The sequence below is a fragment of the Musca domestica genome, unplaced genomic scaffold, assembly GCF_030504385.1.
Source record: "Musca domestica strain aabys unplaced genomic scaffold, Musca_domestica.polishedcontigs.V.1.1 5, whole genome shotgun sequence".
Classification (NCBI taxonomy): Eukaryota; Metazoa; Arthropoda; class Insecta; order Diptera; family Muscidae; genus Musca; species Musca domestica.
In genome coordinates, this window is record NW_026712346.1 from 7,018,370 (window position 1) to 7,042,021 (window position 23,652).

General features: G+C 33.9%; 1 protein-coding gene across 4 annotated transcripts in view; it reads left to right on the plus strand.

Moving 5' to 3' along the window:
- Positions 1-23,652, plus strand: part of LOC101893052 (ras-related protein Rab-30) — a 70,011-nt gene that overhangs the window by 29,756 nt on the left and 16,603 nt on the right. The window contains exon 1 of one of the 4 annotated variants that reach the window (XM_059128254.1): positions 11,781-11,919. The exons of the other annotated variants lie outside the window; for them this stretch is intronic. The gene's annotated coding sequence lies outside the window, so the exon portion shown is untranslated. Of the gene's footprint in view, positions 1-11,780; positions 11,920-23,652 lie in introns of those variants that run through there. 4 annotated transcript variants of the gene reach the window in all.

Consider the following 23,652-nt stretch of genomic DNA (forward strand, 5'->3'; position numbering starts at 1 on the left):
TGAGAAGAAAAACCAACTCCACCAAAAGCCACAGCTCCAGACCTTCAAACACCAATATCCAAAAGAAATAGTCCAGTCAATTTGTAAAAATCTCCAATTTTAAATATTTAATTATTTTCTTGACAGAGCTCAAATTTAATGCTTGTTCATTGCAGGGATCTATAGTTCGATCTCCATTTATGTTCAAGTCAGATTAAAAAAAAAAAAATTTTTTTAAATAAATTAATTGAATTATTTAAAATTAGTGGAATATATGTATTTTTTAATTTGTCTTCTTTCTGCGTAACGAATGATTATTTCTGCCGTTTTTACAAATTTTTATAGTGTTTGTTGGTCTAAGTCAGTTGAGATTTGCGGTGGTTTTTTATAGTGTTATTTAGTCTCAGTCTGTAGCGCTTTATGGTAGTTTTTAAAAAACTTATCTGTAGCGATTTTTATGTCGGAAGAGTTGGCATCCCTGATTTCAACCACCAACGCACGATCGTTGATGTGTGCTCGCGCGCGTTTGTAATGTGTGTGCGAAGGTTCGTAACACCCAAGATGCTATGACCATGTCGCATGATGATCCTTACAATATTTTGGAAGAAGAATTCAATAACTTGACTAGTAACCGATAAAAAATAAATGCAATATTCGCCAAAAACTGGATAATTCAGCATATGGACAAAGAATGCCTTTCGCAACGAATTTACTTGATTACTGGTAAAGTCTAAAATAGTTTTAGCAGTTCCATCAAGTTAAGTGTCCGTAGAAAGATAATTTAATGCACGATTGTAGGCAAACAGCGCACAAGATTAAGCAGTTCCAAAATTAAAAATTTAATAATTGTTACGTTGAAACCTAAAATGTAAAGGTCAACATGTTTTTGATTTATTTAATTTATTATATATTTGAATTGTAAATATATTTTAATAAAATTTTCATCGACATGTGATGTATCTACACAGGTTCTTACTTTTTTTCTTACTACGTGGTGTATTTTATAGGACTAGAGCGATAGCAAAAAAGGGTAATAATAATTATTGTCCCTTCGAACAAGCAATAAAATCAGTTTTGTAAACAGAATCATAAAACGTTCTACATGCTCAAAAAAAAAAAAAAAAAAAAAAAAAAAACATAAACATGCGGCAAATGCATGTGCAGTGTAAAATAATGTTTTTTTTTAATCGATCGCGAACGATTAAAAATACGATCTTCTCGCATGGGCTCATTTTACGTTCTCAAAAAACGAACGATCGCGAAAGATCGAATCGACGACGCTTGAAGCGAACTTTTATATTTCGTGAGTTTTTCGTTCATTGCTTATACTGGTGAGAGATTGTAAATGCTTGTGCGCTCTTTGCAACTTTATCGCTCGTGATAAATTAAAAAACAATCGAATTGTCGCCGTAAATAGTTGTGAGAAAGAACGTATTTAAATCGTTCTCCTCGCCCTAGTTTTTATTAACTTTATCATGTTCTGTGATCATTTTCAAGTGTATAGAAAGGATGGACTAAATATAGTGAGGTTATGTCCTAATAGCTGTACATAATAGTGCGCTTATCTCAGATTTCGGGATTTCATTAATAAAATTGCGTCATTTCTATCTAATACCTCTGTGTTAATTGCTATAGTCCATTTTAATGTTCCCAAGATTACTGGGGATAACAGCATTGATTTTGCGATATCTTTTAGTACCTGTATGGCCCATTTTCAATACCAAAAGTCCTGCAGGCAACATACATTTTTTTATTGTTTAATTTATTGAATCTTTCATATATTTAATGAAAATATCAATAAGGTTTCATATCTTATATACTAATATTTTATATAGGGAGGTTGTCAATACAATCACCCCATATTTTTCATGCTTTAATTATTAATTATTGTTAATTTTTTTATGATAAAGATGTGTGTTTTTTGTGGGCTTGTGGATACAGTTATATCCGTGAATTAATTGAGTAGGTAGTTAAGATCAGTTTAGATACAATTATATCTAAGTGAATCGCGGACTACAGAAATAGTCTTACGGATATAATGTTGCTTTGTTTAGATACAGTTATATCTAATCATCCCGCGGACTACAGTAATAGTCTTATCGATTTCTTCGCAGAAGCAGCTTCCAATTTAGCATACTAATACCTGTAGAAGTATAACAGTGGGCGACGTTCAATTGGCCAGACAAGAGCTGAAAATAATGAGAGAGTAAGACAAAAAATGAACTATATGATAGAAAGAGTGTCACGTCTGCGCAGTCTATCGTGACCTCCGAATAGCAGGAGTTGGCGGGCCCAGCTATTTGGGTGCTCAGATAGTTTGTTTAAGTACTTTCGGCAAAGCTTATTTATTTCTTCTTTAACAGTAAGTATATTTAGGTCCTTGTGGATGTTTGCGTTCCTTATGTACCATGGTGCACCTGTATTAGATCGAAGAATATTCGATTGTCTTCTTTGTAGACAATACAGCCCCAGAGCTGTATGCCATAAGTCCAAATTGGCTTTATTACAGTCTTATATAATAGGACTTTGTATTCTAATTTAATAGAAGAACGTATACCAATTAACCACTCAAGATTTGCCTTTTTTGGTTTAATTTGCGTGATTTTTGCATCGATGTGTTGCTTCCATGTAAGTCTTCGGTCCAGGTGCATTCCGAGATATTTTACGGTATCTTTCTGTGGAACTTGAGTATTAAAGATTTTTATCGTGGGGCAAAGTTCACGTCTTAGAGCAAAAGTAACGTGTATGCACTTGCTTGCATTTACCGACATTCTTCATTTTGTCAGCCAATTTTCGAGAAGATATACATGGTATTGTAGTTTTTCCGACGCAATCAGAGGATCCTTGTGTATGCTAATGAAAGCAGTATCATCAGCAAACGTTGAGGTTAGAGTTTCATTGGTTGTGGACATATCGGCAGTAAATAACACGTACAGAATTGGTCCTAAGATACTACCCTGTGGGACGCCAGCCAATATTTTTCTCGAATTTGAAAGTACGAATTTCAAAAAAGTTTATGAGTGTTTTTAGGTAGAGTTTCACAAATTTTGTATAGAATTCCAAGAAGCCAGACCCTGTCAAACGCTTGGGAAATGTCTATAAATAACGCCAAGCAGTATTCCTTCCTTTCGAATGTCATTCTAATGTTTGACATTCACTTGCTCAATAGTACTGTGGTTCTTACAGAGGCCGAATTGGTGGTCGGGGATAATATTGCTACTTGTAATATGGGGAGTTAACTTCCTTAGTAATGTTGTATCGAACAGCTTTGAGAGTATAGATAGAAGACTGATGGGTCTATACGATTTTACCTGCGTTGGATCTTTTCCAGGTTTCGGAATCATTACTATTTCAGATTCTTTCCATACAGACGGGAAGTACCCTACTCGAAGAATGCTGTTAAATATAAATAACAATAGTTTAACGACCGGTGTTGGTAATTTTTTGAGCATGTTTGGAGTAATTCTATCTTTACCCGGGGATTTTTTTTAGTTTCATCGAGGCTATAGAACTTTCGATTTCTTTTAGAGAATTAAAGGTTGAACAACTATCGATGGTCCGGATTTGGGGTAAATACAGATTCAAGGTGTTTGGCAAATGCGTTTACTTTTTCTGCTGTAGTTCTTGCCCAAGTCCCATTTTCTAGGCGAATTGGAGATTCGTGGGCGATAGGTCTATTCAAGTTTTTTTTTTTTGGCTTTCCATAAGCTGTAGTCAGTTCTCTCTGTGGGATCCAGGTTATTTAGGAATATTTTTAGGTTTCGCTCTTTATTTAATCTGAGTGCTTGTTGTAAGAGTTTTTCAGATTCTTTTAGTTTTTCCCGAAACCTAGGTGAGCGGTGCTTCTGCCATTCTCTTCTGGCCTTTCTTTTATCAGACACGAGTTTTCGAATCGTCGATGGATTGTAGGAATTATTTTCTAGTTTAGAAAATTTAGTGGGAGTGGCAACATTGACAGCGGTGTTGACTACCGAAGTAAATATTTTAACTGCATTGTCAATTTCTTCTCCGGACTTTAGAGAAGTGTTAGAATTCACATGTGTACTGACATATTCTTTGTACTTCATCCAGTTTGTATATTTATTTGGTAGATAATATTTATATTTGTTTGGTAGATAATTGCAGATATAGCTGTATTCGTTGAAGATAGAGCAACTGTTGTAGCTTGTAGGTGGTCAAACTTATATTCTGGCATGGGGTAATGCTGAATTTTATTAGAAATTATCACCGCAGTGCCGCCGCAAGCTCTCCCACTAGGATGTTTAGTGTCGTATGTACTGTAACCGTTTATTCTAAAACAGTTTCTAGAAGTGAAATGAGTTTCAGATACCAGTAAAGTATGTTGAGTGAGTGAATAAAGTTTTCGACCTCGTGTTTATGTTGGCTTCAGCCGTTTGCGTTCCAAAAACAGACTCGAATTTTATCTATTTGTGTTTTAAAACTATTTGCATAATCATAGATTGATTTCTCACAATTTCTTGCATCATGCTTTGCATACCTGTCATAAAAGAATTCATGGTGACGATTAGTTTTTCGATAGATGGTTCTATATTTGAATTTTTTTAGTTGGGTGAGTCATTTCTCAAAGTATCAGAATATAAGTATTGCGTATTCTGTGAGGGGAGATTGTAATTAGGAGCGGTGGTTTCATTCCTCTTCCTCTACCGCACCCGGTAGCTTGCAGGCTTTTTTGTGGTTAAGATAGATTTTGTTAAGTGGATATATGCAGGACATCCTCTGTAGTTTGCAGTATGATTTCCACCGCAATTGCTGCACTTTTTGACGCTTGGGTCAGTTTTGGATGTGGACATTCCGATGATTTGTGAAGGTCACCACAAGTAACACAAACCGATAGCAATTTGCAATACGTTTTGGTATGCCCATACTCTTGGCAGTTTGTACATTGAGGTTGGCCTTTTCTTTTTTGAGGTTCTTCAATTTTCACACCGCGATTACAAAGAAGCCTAAGGCTATAAATTGGATGAAATTGTCCCTTTTTCTTTAGTTGCGAAGATTCGTATGTTAGTTCTACTTTAAACTAAAGGCCTGCACAAGACGAATTGAATGAATTATGCTTTTTTCGACACACTGACTTTGTCTACTCAATCATGCGCTATGTATTTGATAGGCAATGACAACCAACAACATCCCCCATTTTAATTCATGTGTGCCATTGTCTATGGTTCGATCGTGGCATGGCTGACTCGAATATTTGCATGGTGTTCTCCATAAATGCAGGGTGTCAACGATGACATCGAACCTTGTCATCGTCAAATTGTGTGTCATTTGTGTACGTGTGCTTAAATTGAGAGAGTGTGTGTGTTACTTTCGACGGTGAGATGTGTTTTTGTGTGTGCTGTAATTTTGAAGTAACAAACACCGCGTAAATATAAAATGGAGTTCAATAACAAAATGTGCATAGACATCAACAAATGAATAGAAAAAATGAAATATATACTGAACAATCCCAATTTATTGGTGATTATTATAAAATATTGATCATAAAAAAGAGGTAAATATTGTTTGCCTATTTTCTATCTACATATAGTGTTCTTTTAAAATTAAAGTTTGTGGGCAGAGATTTGACTCTCATTCAATAACAGAATATGCACAAAATTGAACAATGGAAGTATAAGTGTTGTTACGTGAATTACAGTGGCACTCATTATCATTTACACCTCAATACCGGAGGCAAACATTTATGAAATTATAATTAAAATAAGAAAATTTTTCAGGGGATTATTGTTTTTTAATAAGGATTAACATTTTAGATTGTTTCGTCAATAACTACGAAATGTGAACATTTTGTGTGGACCAATTAGAAATACCTTTAATATTTTAGTAATCGCCAAGAAATTCTTTATTACGAAAAATGTATTTTTTCACATATCGGAAAAGCAGGTAGCGATTGCGCTTTGCCTTCATCACGTGTGTGTCTTTTTAGTTGGCAATTGTTTCATAATTGTTGTTGTTTTTTGATAGAACATTTTTGTATGACACACTATTCAACATTCCCTTTTCTTGGTCGTTACATGTTATGACGATAGGTTTGAGTGTGACCGACATGACGAGACATCGAGCATTTGGTTGGATGTCACGTACTATTATGCGTTTGATCAAACAGGGCACAACATGACGAGCGTTTTCTCTCCATGGCATAAATAGAGAAAATTGTCACATTTGCTGCCCTTTACTTTAAACATAGGTTGCGGAACTTTGTCTTTATTGAAAATGTTGATGATAGATTTTGTTTCGAATCCTTCTGCTGCGAGAGCATCTTTTTGTCCTCTATGGTTGTAGAACTATGAAGCCCTTTAATCACGACTACTAGTCCTTTTGAGCACTTGATCTGATAGGTGTAATAATTCTTCTTCTCAGAATCCAGAGCACGAACTAGGTTCTTATAATGCGACTCAGTATAATGGCTCGATTATCCATTGCCACCAAACTTGGGTTGCGTTATCAGTTGTGAGCGCGACTGAAATAAAATGTTGTATTATAGAAGGCAACCCAATTGAGTTGTCGATAAACGTGTTAACGATCAGTGTATTTTCCATCTTGTGAACTCTAAACTTCAAAAATGTCAATAAAGTCGAAATAACAAAACACAATTTGAACAATAAAAGAATTTTAAAATGATAAGTTCAGTGGAATTATTTTTTGATGAAGAAGAAAATGTTCAGTACTTTGCATCTATTCGACGAAGCTTGAGAGATAATTCCACCTCAACATTTGACACTATTTCTATCCCATCTTCATCCCATGTCTCCATTATTCCGTAAACCTGCAGGATCTGTTACTAAACTTATTTGTAGTAGATCTACTGCGGTTTGCTCCAACGGCGATAGACGCACTTCTTGTGATGGACCACACCCTGCGGCGATAAGATTTCTTTTATTTTGCGACATTTTCTTCTTAAGCTTGGCTTTAAAATGGATCCATACTCTATGTCATTCTTCTGGTGTCCTTGTTGGTGGACCATGACTGTTTAGGTTGTCGGAAATTTTCTTCCACGCTTCATCTGCAGTGGCTTTGGTTTCACCAAAGACACGGATTCCTCGAGCTAAGTTTGGATTAGCACCCATTTTTACTATAAGTATTTCGAACTGATGGTTTTGTTGTTACTTTCACCATATTTAATCTAAAATGATATGCAAAATGATTTAGTGAAGCTAAAAAATGAATAATTGTTAAGAAAATGTGTATTTACCTCTCAATTTTACTTTTTCTTCTTTGAAAACGTTCACTGCAACTGCAAATAGATGGTTGCTCAAATATGGCCGCTGTAGCAACTGAAATTCGCAACTTCAGTTAAAAGTTGCTATACGTAATGCAATTTTCGCAACTGGCAACGCCACTCAACGATAGTTGTTATCAATAATCGGGCCATAAGTTTGTATTATGGCAACATACATTTGAGTAAAATTTTATCAACCTACTTCATTTCGTTCGGAAGCTAGAGTAATTTCCACAAACGGACATCGCTAAATCGATATAGAATTTTATGCTCATCAAGAGTATATATACTTTGTGGGGTCTAAAATGTATATTTCGAGGTGTTACAAACGGAATGACAAACTTAACATCCCCTTCATACTACGGTGGAGGGTATAAAACTACAATTACAGAGACGCATGACAAATGAAAGTTTGGAAAATCCAAAAATGTGGTTTAAAAGTTCTATTCCATACACCTTTCTAAAATTTTTCATATTGTCTTAGCGGTTTGAATCAGTTAGCATTGGTTACTATGTTGTTATGATATAACCATGGTTGAAAAATATAGGTAGACGCATCGACACAGCCGCTTGGACAATGAACTGTCAAACCAATTTTGGAATTGAAAATGTTGAATGAAAAATTATTTAAATTTGTAAAAATTGTTGAAATACGCGAATTATAATAACCTCCGAATGACGTCGTATAAGAAAACATTTAAAAATCAACTTATATTTGAAAAAACATTTAATTTTTTTTGACATATCAATGCTCCCAAGCGTTGATGCATGGATATAACAACAGATGTATTTTCATAGGGTTACCATTTTTTGACTCTTTTTTGTCCTATCTTTATAATTCCTTGTCTTTGCTACTGAATTTTATGAATTTTGGAATTAATATTCGACAGGTGTTTGTATCAAACAAATAAATATGTTCAAGACTTCTATGATCAAATTAATAAAGCTTTTTCCATCTAGTAAAAAAGCTCTTGCTTTTTTTTTTTTGTTAAAGAAAAGGTTTTTAAGAAGTTAAATTATGTGCTGACTTATTCAAAATATTTCCTAATGAATGAAGCCTAATTTTAAACGCAATCTGAAAGGTTTCTTTAACATTCTTATTTCCAAAAAAAAGCAAAAAAAGACCATAGCTTTGTGAAGTTTTGCAGTAGTGATCTGATGGTTTGTAAATTTCAAATATGTTTGCTACCTTTTTTCAATTATTTTATTCTCAAAGTAGTCCTGATATTTAATACAATTATAGCACCAACAATTTGAGAAATCCCTTTGTATAACAGTGCGTGATGATGAAATTTTAGATAGTTTAATTCCGATAATAATTTCGTTAACTATAAATTTATTGCAAAAGTAAGTACAATACCAAAGCTTTTTGGACTCTTGTGTCCTGTAGATTAACTCATTTTACAACGACATTGATTTCTAAATTCCTACGTGGATTTTTGAAAGGTAAATCAACAAGTTCTACGCTCATGAGGGCTTTAGTAGAAAACAACTGGTTGACATTATCAACACTGGCTTCAGCTTCACATAAACTCTTCCTTCACAAGCTTGGGATGGCATCACTAGTTGCCCACGTCGGCTATAATTTGGTATTCCATTACAGCATCAACAGTTTATTTTTTCCAACCCTTCTCTCTTCTTCAACTAGTATATTAAATTGATTTGAATTTGTTATTGTTATTTTATTTTGTAAAAAACACAAAACGAATACAACTCGCATCTAATACAAACTTACGTCGGAGTCATGCTATCTTACAAAATACGAAAAAACTCACAAATGGTAACTTAGAATACCGATTCGCAACAAACGCCGTCGATAAATAGAATAAAGGTGATTGTAAATTAATTGTTTTGTTTACATTTTTGGACACATAATTTTAACATTACCATCACTTACAACAACAAATTTCTATGTGGTTGTTGTTGAATTGTATTTGTTGCATTTTCGCTTCTATCTTGCAATATTTCTATTATGGTTAATCGGGAACTGTGTACGTTTGAATTTATAAAGTAATTATTATATCGTTATAGTATATAGTATAGAAACCTCAGAAGGTCTTCCAGAACGGCCTGGTATTGTTAATCTTCGTTACATTTGTACAGAGCAGGAGCAGAGGAGGTGTTCAACTATTTTCTTTTCTTCTTCGTTTCCCCAGCGACAGTATTTATTGTGTAGAGTATGTAGAAGCTTTGCATGGTTACCAATTACCAATAACCGCTTAACACTGCGGTGAAGAAAAAGTGACACCACATTTGTTAATATTCTCGTATATTTCATGTTTTCTAAATTTGAAAATGAAAAGAGCCTCATGAATATTATACTTTGATTTCCATTTAAGAGATTTGGTAAACGATTGCGCTACGAATCCTCAGAAAGAATAATGATACCCTGACACATTTTCTTAAAAAAAACTGGGTTTGGGTTTTATACCATTCAGCATACTAGGAGGGCATATTAATTTTATTATTCCCTTTGTATATCTCCTCGAAATACTCATGTCAGATCCAACAACATGCATATTCTTGATCAGCGTAAAATTTCAAGATGATTTAGCGATGTCCGTTGGTGTGTACAACAGACACACCAACGGACATCGCTAAATCATCTTGAAATTTTACGCTGATCAAGAATATGCATGTTGTTGGATCTGACATGAGGGAAATATGAAAATGTGGACCGAGGTGGCCCATTACAAACTTTACCTGTCTACTGGCAAAATACACATGTGTGCAAAATTTTACCCTTCTATCTCAATTCGTTCCAAAGATAGCATGATTACAACAGAATCATGCTATCTTTGGAACGAATTGAGATAGAAGGGTAAAATTTTGCACACATGTGTATTTTGCCAGTAGACAGGTAAAGTTTGTAATGGGCCACCTCGGTCCACATTTTCATATTTCCCCCATGTAACGAACCTCTCGATATTTGGTATTTTTATGATTTTAGCGACAATATTAAACGGAATTGTTTCAAATTTTGTACTTGAAGTTCGTAATGGGTATTACAAACTATGATAACCAAATAATCTAAGCAGGTCCACGTTTCTTATAGCCCCCATATAACGGTACCTCCAAATATTCGTCATTTTGATGATTTTTGAAGGAATACTACACATTTTGCGAACAGGCAGAGGTATAAATTAAAATGAATACAACTATAGTTTCCTTTTCTCCTTCAAACGAATTGAATTTTAAATTTCTTTTTAATATTTTCATTTTAAAATTTGCCTACTGTTTTATGACCAGAAATTTATGAATATGCCAAAAAATTGGATTTTCTGGACATTTTGGTTACTAAGAATTTATACTTTTTCTATGACATGAGAGTTGGGTCTCTGCCTATAATTAGAAGAATAATATGAATTTGTACTTCATTTTATTTTTAATATGTGTTTATTGTCTTACAATTACATCATACACAGAAACTCTCTACACTCAATTTAAGCACAAGTGCACAAATGACAAAACCCCGTCGACGACATGGTTCGCTGTCATCGTTGACATACGTTTTTTTTTTTTTTGGAGAACACCATGCAAATTGTCGAGTCGACCATTCAATGATCCAACCGTTTAAAGTGACACACATGAATCAAACTGGGTAATTGTTGAGTGCTAATGTCGATCAAATACTTAGCACAAGATTGTGTAGACAAAGTCAATGTGTTTGAAAAAAAAAAAAAAACAGTTAACACAATACGTCTTGTACATTCAGAAGAATAATATGAGAGTTTTGAAATTAAACCATTTATGTGATTTATTTTTGCATTTTCAATAATCCAAATTCCAAAAATTCGCAATTTTGAAATTAATATAATTTCTTCACCCTTATTCTACTTGTCAGCACCAATACCACCGTTACTTTTGGGATGACATATCTTGTTGTCCGCGTCGACACTACTTTGGAATTCCGTAACAGCGTCGACTGTTAATTTGTGCAACCCGAACTACAAATGATCGTGCATCAATACTCCTAGGTATAATCAATTGTGTGTTTCTGGTTGAATGTGAAAAGATTCTAGTTGAAGATACAGGCTCAGCATCTTTAACTACCTTATAAAATCCTTGGTAGGATTCGATAAGAGATAAAATTGTGTAATTAGCAACTCAGAAAATACTTAACATAATTTGAAACATGAATTCTTATAGGAAACTTATAGATAAAGCGTGCAACTGCATTTACAATTCTCCGCAATAAAGAGAGTTGGAAACCAGTGCAACCTGACACAATCTCAATACCATATAGTAAGTTTTTTAACACATAAAGGCATATTCAAATTTGGTGCGTTAAAATACTGGATAAAATGTCAATATGATTACTAAACGATAGTTCTCTATCAAGAGTAACACCCCGAACCTTATGGTGTTCGACAAAGCCAATAATATTATTGCCTAAAACAATGTTTAAATCAATAATATCATTATAATATTATTGCCTAAAACAATGTTTAAATCAGATGATGCATTTCTTCGCATGCCAAACATTAGAGCTTTGGACTTTGATGAGTTAACTGTTAGATGATATACTGTTGCCCAATTCGAAAATTGACGGAGGCACGTGTTGATAGTATTTTCCAACAAAAATAAATTATCTCGACCAGTAAATACTAAAAATATATCATCCGCAAACTGGAATGCAAAAAGATTTATAGCCTGTTCTTTCAATTGCAAGGAAATGGCAGACAAATAGATTTTTTTCGTTGGTAAGTAAACAAAAAGAGCTATTTTCTATAGACAAATTTTGGTTCATCTAACTCCAAAACGGAATGCCAAAGTAGACAATCAAAAATATAAATCGTTCATTAACAAAATTTATACAAAGTGAAATATTGTGTTTGAAAATGGTTATTTCACACAAAAGGTATGGCCGATTTCATCCGCTGTGCTATGTCGATCCCAGGAGGTGCGCTTCTTCGCTGTTCTAAATCCTAACCCCACGTAAAATTAGGCCTGAGAGACTGCAAAATCAGAAAAATATTTTATTGGTCCATTTCAAGCCCTAAAGGTTTTTATTCTGACCCTAACCTTGACTTAACGCAAAATTTCGTGAAGTTTACGTCATAATTGTGACCTGTAGCGTGAACCTGTAAAAATGGACAGACAGACACACATAGCTAAATCGACCCAGCTCGCCTAGATACGTAGATACATATGTAAAATCGTGAGTCTAGAACCAACATTTCGAGGTTTGTGGCATCACCTAGGTTGATATTTCCGCCATCCCCATTTACACTTGTATTTAAAATGGAAAATCCAATACTGGCGGCCGGACATAATCCCTATGGTCATAAACTCATTGCAATTATGGGGAGTATGTCCGTTTTCTGTGGGGACTGCTTACAAAGATATTAAACGTAGTAAACTTTCTTTCGCGTTAGCCGCCCATTCCATACGGGGGTTCGGTCATAACCCCTAGAAAATTGCCAAAGCGTTTGGATGTGCGAAAAAATTGAGATTTTCTCCTCTGGGTATGTCCTGCAACTAAATTTCATAATTTTTGCAAGTAGCAGGCCTTTGGCTGTGCCTTGAGGTTTTCTCCTCTGTGTATGTTCCGCACTGGCAACCGCGAAACAAAGATTTCTAAAATTAACAATTTTTTAGTAGTCCATACAGCAAACGGTCATATTCCCCATGGGGATTGGAAGCGGCATAATCCGCACATTATTATGGAGGTTATGACCAAAACCAAATTGGACATAAACCCCATAATTGCAATGGGGACGCAATCATTAAAAAAAAAATAAACAAATGTAGTTCACTAAATGTAGAACAAAGTCAGAAATACACGGAAACGCCAATTTAAGAAAGTATTTTGGAATTTCATCAACACCAACCGACTTGCATTTGATTCTGCTCAAGACTTCGTAACCCTCAATTTCAGAAACAGAGCTAAAGACAGAAAGAAATCGATGTCATTATCTGGGTCGGAATTATTTTGAGCAAAAAATGCTAATTACATTAGGATCGCTTTCTACACATCCTTAGCTTTTCCATATTCCAGCAGAATTTGCATTATCAAAGAGTTTAGATAAGTATTTCCTTTTCGCCCTGCGCGTTACGGTTCTAGCCATATTCCGATATCTGCAGTAAGTGGACCAATTTTCTTGACATCTATTATATTGGAAGGTGGAAAAAGCTAAGTCTCTAGCCGATCTAGCAAAAGCTACATTATTCATTGCTTCAATCCAGCGGTCTGAATTAATATTAATTTTCTTTCGCAGAACCGGAACGCGTGAAAAAAGATCTGCAAGTAGATTTGTTATAAATGTACACTTCAAGTTTACATCTACTGACCTATAAAAAGCATAGCTATCAAACTCGCGTAAAAGAGTAAACAATCGATCCCAATCAATTGTATTATAATTGCGAAAAAACTATAAATTCTGACGGAGAATAAACATTGGAAACCATGCGTGCCTAAATCAAAATGTGATGGCTTTGAGTTATGATTTATCGCGGGTTTGATTTAGAAACATCAAACAAATTAACGTTGAAATCACCTAAAACGACTATATTTGAATATTTAGAAAACATGTCTCTATGACTGATTTCAAAATCGAGTAAACTACCTGTAGACAAGTAAATAACGCCAAAAAAGATCTTAACATGTCCAAATACGAATTCAATAAATAATAAGACAAGTTTCCGGTACGATATAATGTACTATCTACAAACACGCCTTAACTCCTCAAGCTTCAACAGAGCCTTTATAATTCGGCAATACAAATGAGCAAGTTTGAAATGCTGGTCATTAGAGCAGAGGGCAGACTTAATATAAGAGTTATTGGTAAAATCCGGACCAAGGTTGTCGTTAAGAGATGTCATAAATTAGCAAATAAGTTAAGCAGGGAACCAAAAAAAATTTATGATAAAATAATTTTAAAATATAAATACCTACTTTTTTTGTTTTTGCAAAATGGTCAGGCTTTATCCCTTTTATTGTTGTTTTTATAAAAACAACGTTTGTTTATTAGTCGAGAACGATGGTAATGTTTACCAGGGGGTAAGGCAGGGAATACTTAGGTTTCGGAAAGAGCCACCAATCCTCATCAGTTCCCTTGTTTCTTGTCTCTGATATTCTCCCCAGAAGTTATTTTAAAAATAACTTCAATGACAAAAAACATTTTTACCCAAGTGACGAGATCGTAAGCTCAATAGAAGAGGAACCAAAGAATTAAATAAAACTAAAATTCTTTTGGAAAGTATTCTAAATCTTACAACCGCAATTATAAACATTTACATCTTTCTCCACTTGTTATGCTTTCGTTCAACCTGAACGAAGTAGCATAACCATGTAAGATGGTTTTGTCTGTTACAATAAAAAGCCCTTCGTCGACCGTGCCTTGAACAGTATTGGCCTGTTTGTTCGGGATACCGTAGTATTTTGTTGTTGCAAAATGGTCAGGCTTTGTCCCCTTTATTGTTGTTTTTATAAAAACAACGTTTGTTTATTAGTGGAGAACGATGGTAATATTTACCGGGGGTAAGGCAGGGAATACCTAGATTTCGGAAGGAGCCACCAATCCTCATCAGTTCCCTTGTTTCTTGTCTGGGATACTCTCCCCAGAATTTTTTTAAAAAATAACTTCTGTGACAAAAAAAACATTTTTTACCCAAGTGACGAGATCGTAAGCTCAATAGAAGAGAAACCAAAGAATTAAATAAAACTAAAATTCTTTAATTGTTGTTTTTATAAAAACAACGTTTGTTTATTAGTGTAGAACAATGGTAATGTTTATCAGGGGGTAAGGCAGGGAATACTTAGGTTTCGGAAAGAGCCACCAATCCTCATCAGTTTCCTTGTTTCTTGTCGGGGATATTCTCCCCAGAAGTTATTTTAAAAATAACTTCTATGCAAAAAGCATTTATTACCCAAGTGACGAGATCGTAAGCTCAGTAGAAGAGAAACCAAAGAATTAAATAAAACTAAAATTCTTTTATTGTTGTTTTTATAAAAACAACGTTTGTTTATTAGTGGAGAACGATGGTAATGTTTATCAGGGGGTAAGGCAGGGAATACTTAGGTTTCGGAAAGAGCCACCAATCCTCATCAGTTCCCTTGTTTCTTGTCTGGGATATTCTCCCCAGAAGTTATTTTAAAAAAAAACTTCTATGACAAAAAACATTTTTTGCCCAAGTGACAAGATCGTAAGCTCAATAGAAGAGGAACCAAAGAATTAAATAAAACTAAAATTCTTTTGAAGTCTTCTAAATCTTACAACCGCAATTATAAACATTTACATCTTTCTCCACTTGTTATGCTTTCGTTCAACCTGAACGAAGTAGCATAACCATGTATGTTGGTTTTGTCTGTTACATCAAAAACCCCTTCGTCGACCGTGCCTTGCAACATATATATATATATAGATATATACCGCATTTAAAAAAATCATTTTTATTTTCCGATATATGTGTCACACAGTTACACAGCTGAATATGTGTCTGGTCAAACGTTTTTTTCGCGCATTAAAATTCGCTATGAGAGAACTGCTCTGCCAGAAAGTATGGGGAAGAAAAACTAGTACATGTTAGCCAATCGAAATTATTATGAAAGGTTCTTCGACAACCCATAAACCTGTGATTGAGAGTGAATTTGCAAGGAAATTTATAATACTGAGTGTTTACAACTTTTTACTAAAAAATTGAGTGAACTTTGGATGTCATTAACAATTTATTGAATAAGCGAGTTCAGATGCATAAAACTATGTTGGATTAGTTTTAATTTAAAGGCATATCATATACTGGGATTGGGGTAACATTGTACATACAATTTTTTATTATTCAAAACAATACATTACTTAAACTTTATATATCTTCTTCTTCTATATATATAACAAGTTAAAAAGCAGTAAGTTTGGCCGGGCCGAACTTTTAATACCCTCCACCATTTGCAACGAATTTGGAAATTTTCAAAAAATAAAATCCTTAAAAAATTCTGTTAAATTTTTAAAAATACCGAATATAGCCGTTATATTGGGGTCTATACGACGTGGACATACATATGCATTGTTTATCATAAGCCATTGCCATATTCAAATTCGAAACTGGACCCGCACCGACAATACCAAATTTTAAACAATTTCGGTTAATAATGTCGCTAAAATCATCAAAATACCGATGGGTGTGAAGATAAATTGGAAAGTTAAATTGTTAAATGATGTTAACAGAACACCGTCACTTAACAGAGCTCTGTTAAGGACTTAACAGAGCTTTGTTAAAGACTTAGTAAAAAGAAAATTTTGAAAAATATAATTATTTGTTAATTATTATATTAAAATTTATTACTTCGGTAATAAAAATTACTTGAATACAAATTAAATAAATACTATGCAGCACCAACTATGGAACAAACCGTTTCAGACACCCGAATTGGGTCATATCTTTATTATGATGTAAAAAAACGGAATGGACCACTGTGCAAAGCCTATAAAACCTGCGCGGATCAAACTAGGCTTAGATGAAAGGTCTCTCCGAGCACTTTCAGCCCATATATAGGTTATAGTCCAAAACCGTTTCAGAGACCCAAATTGGACCCATCTTTAATAATAATAAGGTCCTAACAGATTGAACCACTGTGCAAAGCCTATAAAACCTGCGCGGATCAAACTAGGCTTAAATGAAAGGTCTCTCCGAGCACTTTCAGCCCATATATAGGTTATAGTCCAAACCGTTTCGGAGACCCAAATTGGACCCATCCTTAATAATAATAAGGTCCTAACAGATTGAACCACTGTGCAAAGCCTATAAAACCTGCGCGGATCAAACTAGGCTTAAATGAAAGGTCTCTCCGAGCACTTTCAGCCCATATATAGGTTATAGTCCAAAACCGTTTCAGAGACCCAAATTGGACCCATCCAGATAATAAGAAGGTCCTAACAGATTGAACCACTGTGCAAAGCCTATAAAACCTGCGCGGATCAAACTAGGCTTAGATGAAAGGTCTCTCCGAGCACTTTCAGCCCATATATAGGTTATAGTCCAAAACCGTTTCAGAGATCCAAATTGGACCCATCCAGATAATAAGAAGGTCCTAACAGATTGAACCACTGTGCAAAGCCTATAAAACCTGCGCGGATCAAACTAGGTTTAAATGAAAGGTCTCTCCGAGCACTTTCAGCCCATATATAGGTTATAGTCCAAAACCGTTTCAGAGACCCAAATTGGACCCATCCTTAATAATAATAAGGTCCTAACAGATTGAACCACTGTGCAAAGCCTATAAAACCTGCGCGGATCAAACTAGGCTTAAACGAAAGGTCTCTCCGAGCACTTTCAGCCCATATATAGGTTATAGTCCAAAACCGTTTCGGAGACCCAAATTGGACCCATCCTTAATAATAATAAGGTCCTAACAGATTGAACCACTGTGCAAAGCCTATAAAACCTGCGCGGATCAAACTAGGCTTAAATGAAAGGTCTCTCCGAGCACTTTCAGCCCATATATAGGTTATAGTCCAATATTTTTCTTCGACATTTCCTCTTTTATGTTTTATCGCTAAAGTTCTTATTTTATTTTTAATTTCTTTAAACGTTCTACGTCTAAAAAAGTAATAAAACAAAATTCCCGTACCGGCATTCGAACCTACGACCCAACAGATTTCTGCGGAGCCACTCAACCGACTCGGCCCCTGCACCAGTGTGCAGGCGTTGGCTTAAAGTTATTAACAGTGCCGAACAATATGAGATCATTTTTACTGTTGTCAACGTTGATAATCAAAATAAAATTGGTAACGGACATTTTATTGATTAAAGAACCTCTCATGCAGAGGGTTGCATATTAGCGTAGGTAGTAGGTAGATTATTTTTACTATACTTATTTATACTAATAAATGTACGTTAATTTTTTTATTTGTATATATTCAAAAATTTTTATTTATATTTATTTTTTCCATTATAGTTATATATTTTTATTTTCATAATTCCGTATTTATATTTATTATTATATATATCTTTATTCCAAAAAATATTTTATTTATTATATTTTATTATAAATATGTTAAAATGTTGTATTAAAACTAATTCCTTTTTATACTTATTTATATTGTTGTTAAATAGAAACATTTTTTTATTTTGAAATACCCACATCACGATATTTCACACATTCACATCAGTTCATATTTTTTATTCAATTGCATTTATGTGAAGTAACCTATCTGAAATGCAAAATTCCAAAGAATGTGAACCGTTACATTTCGCACGTACCATTGATGTTGTTTGTCTTAATGTACGTTTTTTTTCTGACGAATAACTCTTGTTTATGTTTTCACAAAAAATACTACACAACTTAAGTTCACCATCGTCGTGATCTTGTGGTAGCTTAAGTGGTAAAGCTGTTTTGTTTCATGCCTTGCGTCGCGAGTTCGAATCCCGCGGAAGGCGTGTTTTTCTATTTTTAAAAAATATGTTTTTTTTAAAGAATTTTTTACAGAATAAATGTAATTTATGTAAGTATCTGTTATTAAAGTTTATATGTTGGAGCCATAAGTAACTGATTTTAAATTCAAAATTTCAGGAAGACTTAAAATATTTATATATATATAATAAACAACCACCAAATTATACAAGCAGCAATCGAACACCAAGAGTGGACAAATAATTTTTAAAAATTGTAAACATATTTAAGGCAATCATTAAGTCTAATATTCTGTAAGGCCATATTATACATTTATACATATCTATTATAAATTGGCTTACAGCTATATTGATCATTTTACAATTTGTAGGTGTTCTATATTATATTAATGTAATTTTTGATGTAGAAAAACATTTTTGGGGTAAAAAGTATAAAACTTTCTTTCAACAGGATTTGAACCCAGACCGAATGTTCCGTACGCCAGCGGGCTAACTGCTGAGCCACTCGACATACATCGCAGGTTGCGACTATGACAAAAACGAATAATGAAAATCTCACTGAGTATTGATGTGCAAAACTGTCCAAAAATTGCGTTTGGCGCCACTTGTTAAATGCGTATTCTCTTCTCTCTCTTTTCGTCAGCGACTTCTTCATTTCATTGTTTCTAAGTAAATTCTACGACGGCTTTTGTACGCCTACTGAGATACAAACACTGTCTCTCTTCTTCCATCTCGCTCTCTCGAGCACACTTTACAATTTGCGATGACAACAATTGCATAATCTCATTTTCCTCCGAAAACAAGAATGTAGTGTTCCGTAACTTATTAATAACACAAAAACATTTGGTATAGAGGAATGAAACACATCGGAATGTGAATAACATAGGGAAAACATTAAAGGGCGCCTAATAGTATAAAAGCAACGTAGGACTGTGCTACCCACACAAATGCCTTTTTCTGATTGATTGTTGTTCTTCGGGTAAAGTGTGCTCGAGAGAGCGAGATGGAAGAAGAGAGACAGTGTTTGTATCTCAGTAGGCGTACAAAAACCGTCGTAGAATTTACTTAGAAACAATGAAATGAAGAAGTCGCTGACGAAAAGAGAGAGATGAGAATACGCATTTAACAAGTGGCGCCAAACGCAATTTTTGGACAGTTTTGCACATCAATACTTAGTGAGATTTTCATTATTCGTTTTTGCCATAGTCGCAACCTGCAATGTATGTCGAGTGGCTCAGCAGTTAGCGCGCTGGCGTACGAAACATTCGGCCTGGGTTCAAATCCTGTTGAAAGAAAGTTTTATACTTTTCACCCCAAAAATGTTTTTCTACATCAAAAATTACATTAATATAATATAGAACACCTACAAATTGTAAAATGATCAATATAGCTGTAAGCCAATTTATAATAGATATGTATAAATGTATAATATGGCCTTACAGAATATTAGACTTAATGATTGCCTTAAATATGTTTACAATTTTTAAAAATTATTTGTCCACTCTTGGTGTTCGATTGCTGCTTGTATAATTTGGTGGTTGTTTATTATATATATAAATATTTGAAGTCTTCCTGAAATTTTGAATTTAAAATCAGTTACTTATGGCTCCAACATATAAACTTTAATAACAGATACTTACATAAATTACATTTATTCTGTAAAAAATTCTTTAAAAAAAACATATTTTTTAAAAATAGAAAAACACGCTTTCCGCGGGATTCGAACTCGCGACGCAAGGCATGAAACAAAACAGCTTTACCACTTAAGCTACCACAAGATCACGACGTTGGTGAACTTAAGTTGTGTAGTATTTTTTGTGAAAACATAAACAAGAGTTATTCGTCAGAAAAAAAAACGTACATTAAGACAAACAACAACAATGGTACGTGCGAAATGTAACGGTTCACATTCTTTGGAATTTTGCATTTCAGATAGGTTACTTCACATAAATGCAATTGAATAAAAAATATGAACTGATGTGAATGTGTGAAATATCGTGATGTGGGTATTTCAAAATAAAAAAATGTTTCTATTTAACAACAATATAAATAAGTATAAAAAGGAATTAGTTTTAATACAACATTTTAACATATTTATAATAAAATATAATAAATAAAATATTTTTTGGAATAAAGATATATAATAATAAATATAAATACGGAATTATGAAAATAAAAATATATAACTATAATGGAAAAAATAAATATAAATAAAAATTTTTGAATATATACAAATAAAAAAATTAACGTACATTTATTAGTATAAATAAGTATAGTAAAAATAATCTACCTACTACCTACGCTAATATGCAACCCACTGCATGAGAGGTTCTTTAATCAATAAAATGTCCGTTACCAATTTTATTTTGATTATCAACGTTGACAACAGCAAAAATGATCTCATACTGTTCGGCACTGTTAATAACTTTAAGCCAACGCCTGCACACTGGTGCAGTGGCCGAGTCGGTTGAGTGGCTCAAAATAAAAAAATGTTTCTATTTAACAACAATATAAATAAGTATAAAAAGGAATTAGTTTTAATACAACATTTTAACATATTTATAATAAAATATAATAAATAAAATATTTTTTGGAATAAAGATATATATAATAATAAATATAAATACGGAATTATGAAAATAAAAATATATAACTATAATGGAAAAAATAAATATAAATAAAAATTTTTGAATATATACAAATAAAAAAATTAACGTACATTTATTAGTATAAATAAGTATAGTAAAAATAATCTACCTACTACCTACGCTAATATGCAACCCACTGCATGAGAGGTTCTTTAATCAATAAAATGTCCGTTACCAATTTTATTTTGATTATCAACGTTGACAACAGCAAAAATGATCTCATACTGTTCGGCACTGTTAATAACTTTAAGCCAACGCCTGCACACTGGTGCAGTGGCCGAGTCGGTTGAGTGGCTCCGCAGAAATCTGTTGGGTCGTAGGTTCGAACGCCGGTACGGGAATTTTGTTTTATTACTTTTTTAGACGTAGAACATTTAAAGAAATTAAAAATAAAATAAGAACTTTAGCGATAAAACATAAAAGAGGAAATGTCGAAGAAAAATATTGGACTATAACCTATATATGGGCTGAAAGTGCTCGGAGAGACCTTTCATTTAAGCCTAGTTTGATCCGCGCACTTTTTATAGGCTTTGCACAGTGGTTCAATCTGTTAGGACCTTATTATTATTAAGGATGGGTCCAATTTGGGTCTCTGAAACGGTTTTGGACTATAACCTATATATGGGCTGAAAGTGCTCGGAGAGACTTTTCATCTAAGCCTAGTTTGATCCGCGCAGGTTTTATAGGCTTTGCACAGTGGTTCAATCTGTTAGGACCTTCTTATTATCTGGATGGGTCCAATTTGGGTCTCTGAAACGGTTTTGGACTATAACCTATATATGGGCTGAAAGTGCTCGGAGAGACCTTTCATTTAAGCCTAGTTTGATCCGTGCAGGTTTTATAGGCTTTGCACAGTGGTCCATTCCGTTTTTTTACATCATAATAAAGATATGACCCAATTCGGGTGTCTGAAACGGTTTGTTTCATAGTTGGTGCTGCATAGTATTTATTTAATTTGTATTCAAGTAATTTTTATTACCAAAGTAATAAATTTTAATATAATAATTAACAAATAATTATATTTTTCAAAATTTTCTTTTTACTAAGTCTTTAACAAAGCTCTCTTAAGTCCTTAAAAGAGCTCTGTTAAGTGACTGTGTTCTGTTAACATCCAATTTAACTTTCCAATTTATCTTCACACCCATAAAATACCGAACATAGCGAGGTGCCGTTATATGGGGCTATACGAAGACGTGGACCTGCACGGGCAATTTTCAGTCTTAGGGTGTAGTATCCATTTGGAACTTCAATTACCAAATTTGAAACAATTCCAGTGAATAATGTCGCTAAAATAATCAAAATACCGAATATCGGGAGGTACCGTTATATGGGGGCTATACGAAGACATAGACTTGCACAGACAGTTTTCTATCTTAGGGTGTAGTATCCATTTGGAACTTCAAATACCAAATTTGAAACAATTCCGGTAAATAACGTCGCTAAAATCATCAAAATACCGAATATAGGGGGGTTACCGTTATATGGAAGCTATATGAAAACGTGGACCTACATGGCCCATTTACGAACTTAACCTGCCTACTGGAAAAATAAACATGTGTGCAAAATTGTAGCCATCTATCTCAATTCATTCGAAAGATAGCGTGATTACAACAGACAGACGGACAGACAGACAGTCAGACAGACAGACGGACATCGCTAAATCGACTTAGAATTTTACGCTGATCAATAATATATATACTTTGTTGGGTCTGACATGAGTATTTCGAGGAGTTACAAACGGAATAACAAAGTTAATATACCCTCCATACCGTTGGTAATGGAATCAGTTGAGAACGGCCGAACCGATTTGCATAATTTTTTGTACAACCGTTCGTCATACCCCGAGTTAGGTTTTAAAGAACAAAATATTGACCACGCCTACTTTTACGCCCACTATTTCGATTTATCTAAAATCCTTATAGTTGCCAAATAATGAAGATATCGGTTTTAAAATTATTACACGACATACCGTAGACTTTCCCTCCAATCCTAAGTATTTATTTGGGGACTGAGGAACTGACCACGCCTACTTTTTAATCTATATGTACGGATATGCATAATTTTTTTTTTAAATATTCGTTGTACACCGATTTAGTTTTTTATTCAAAGAAAAAGTGACCACGACCAATTTTACGCTAATTTTTTGATTTACCTAAAATCCTAATATTTGCCAAAATCATGACGATATCTGTTCCACAGTTAGTATATGACGTAATCTTGACTCTCCCTCCAACCTTAGGTATCTGTTTGGGGTCAGAGGAACTGCCCACACCTACTTCTTTAAATCTGTATGTAAAAAATTTAAAAAAGTATAGTAACACATTAGTTGAGAACGGCTGGGCCGATTTGACTCATATTTACTTTTGGTTATTTGTAATTTGAGAGGAAACGTTTTCATGAAATAAAATGTTGAGAAAAGCCTCTATAGAAAAATTG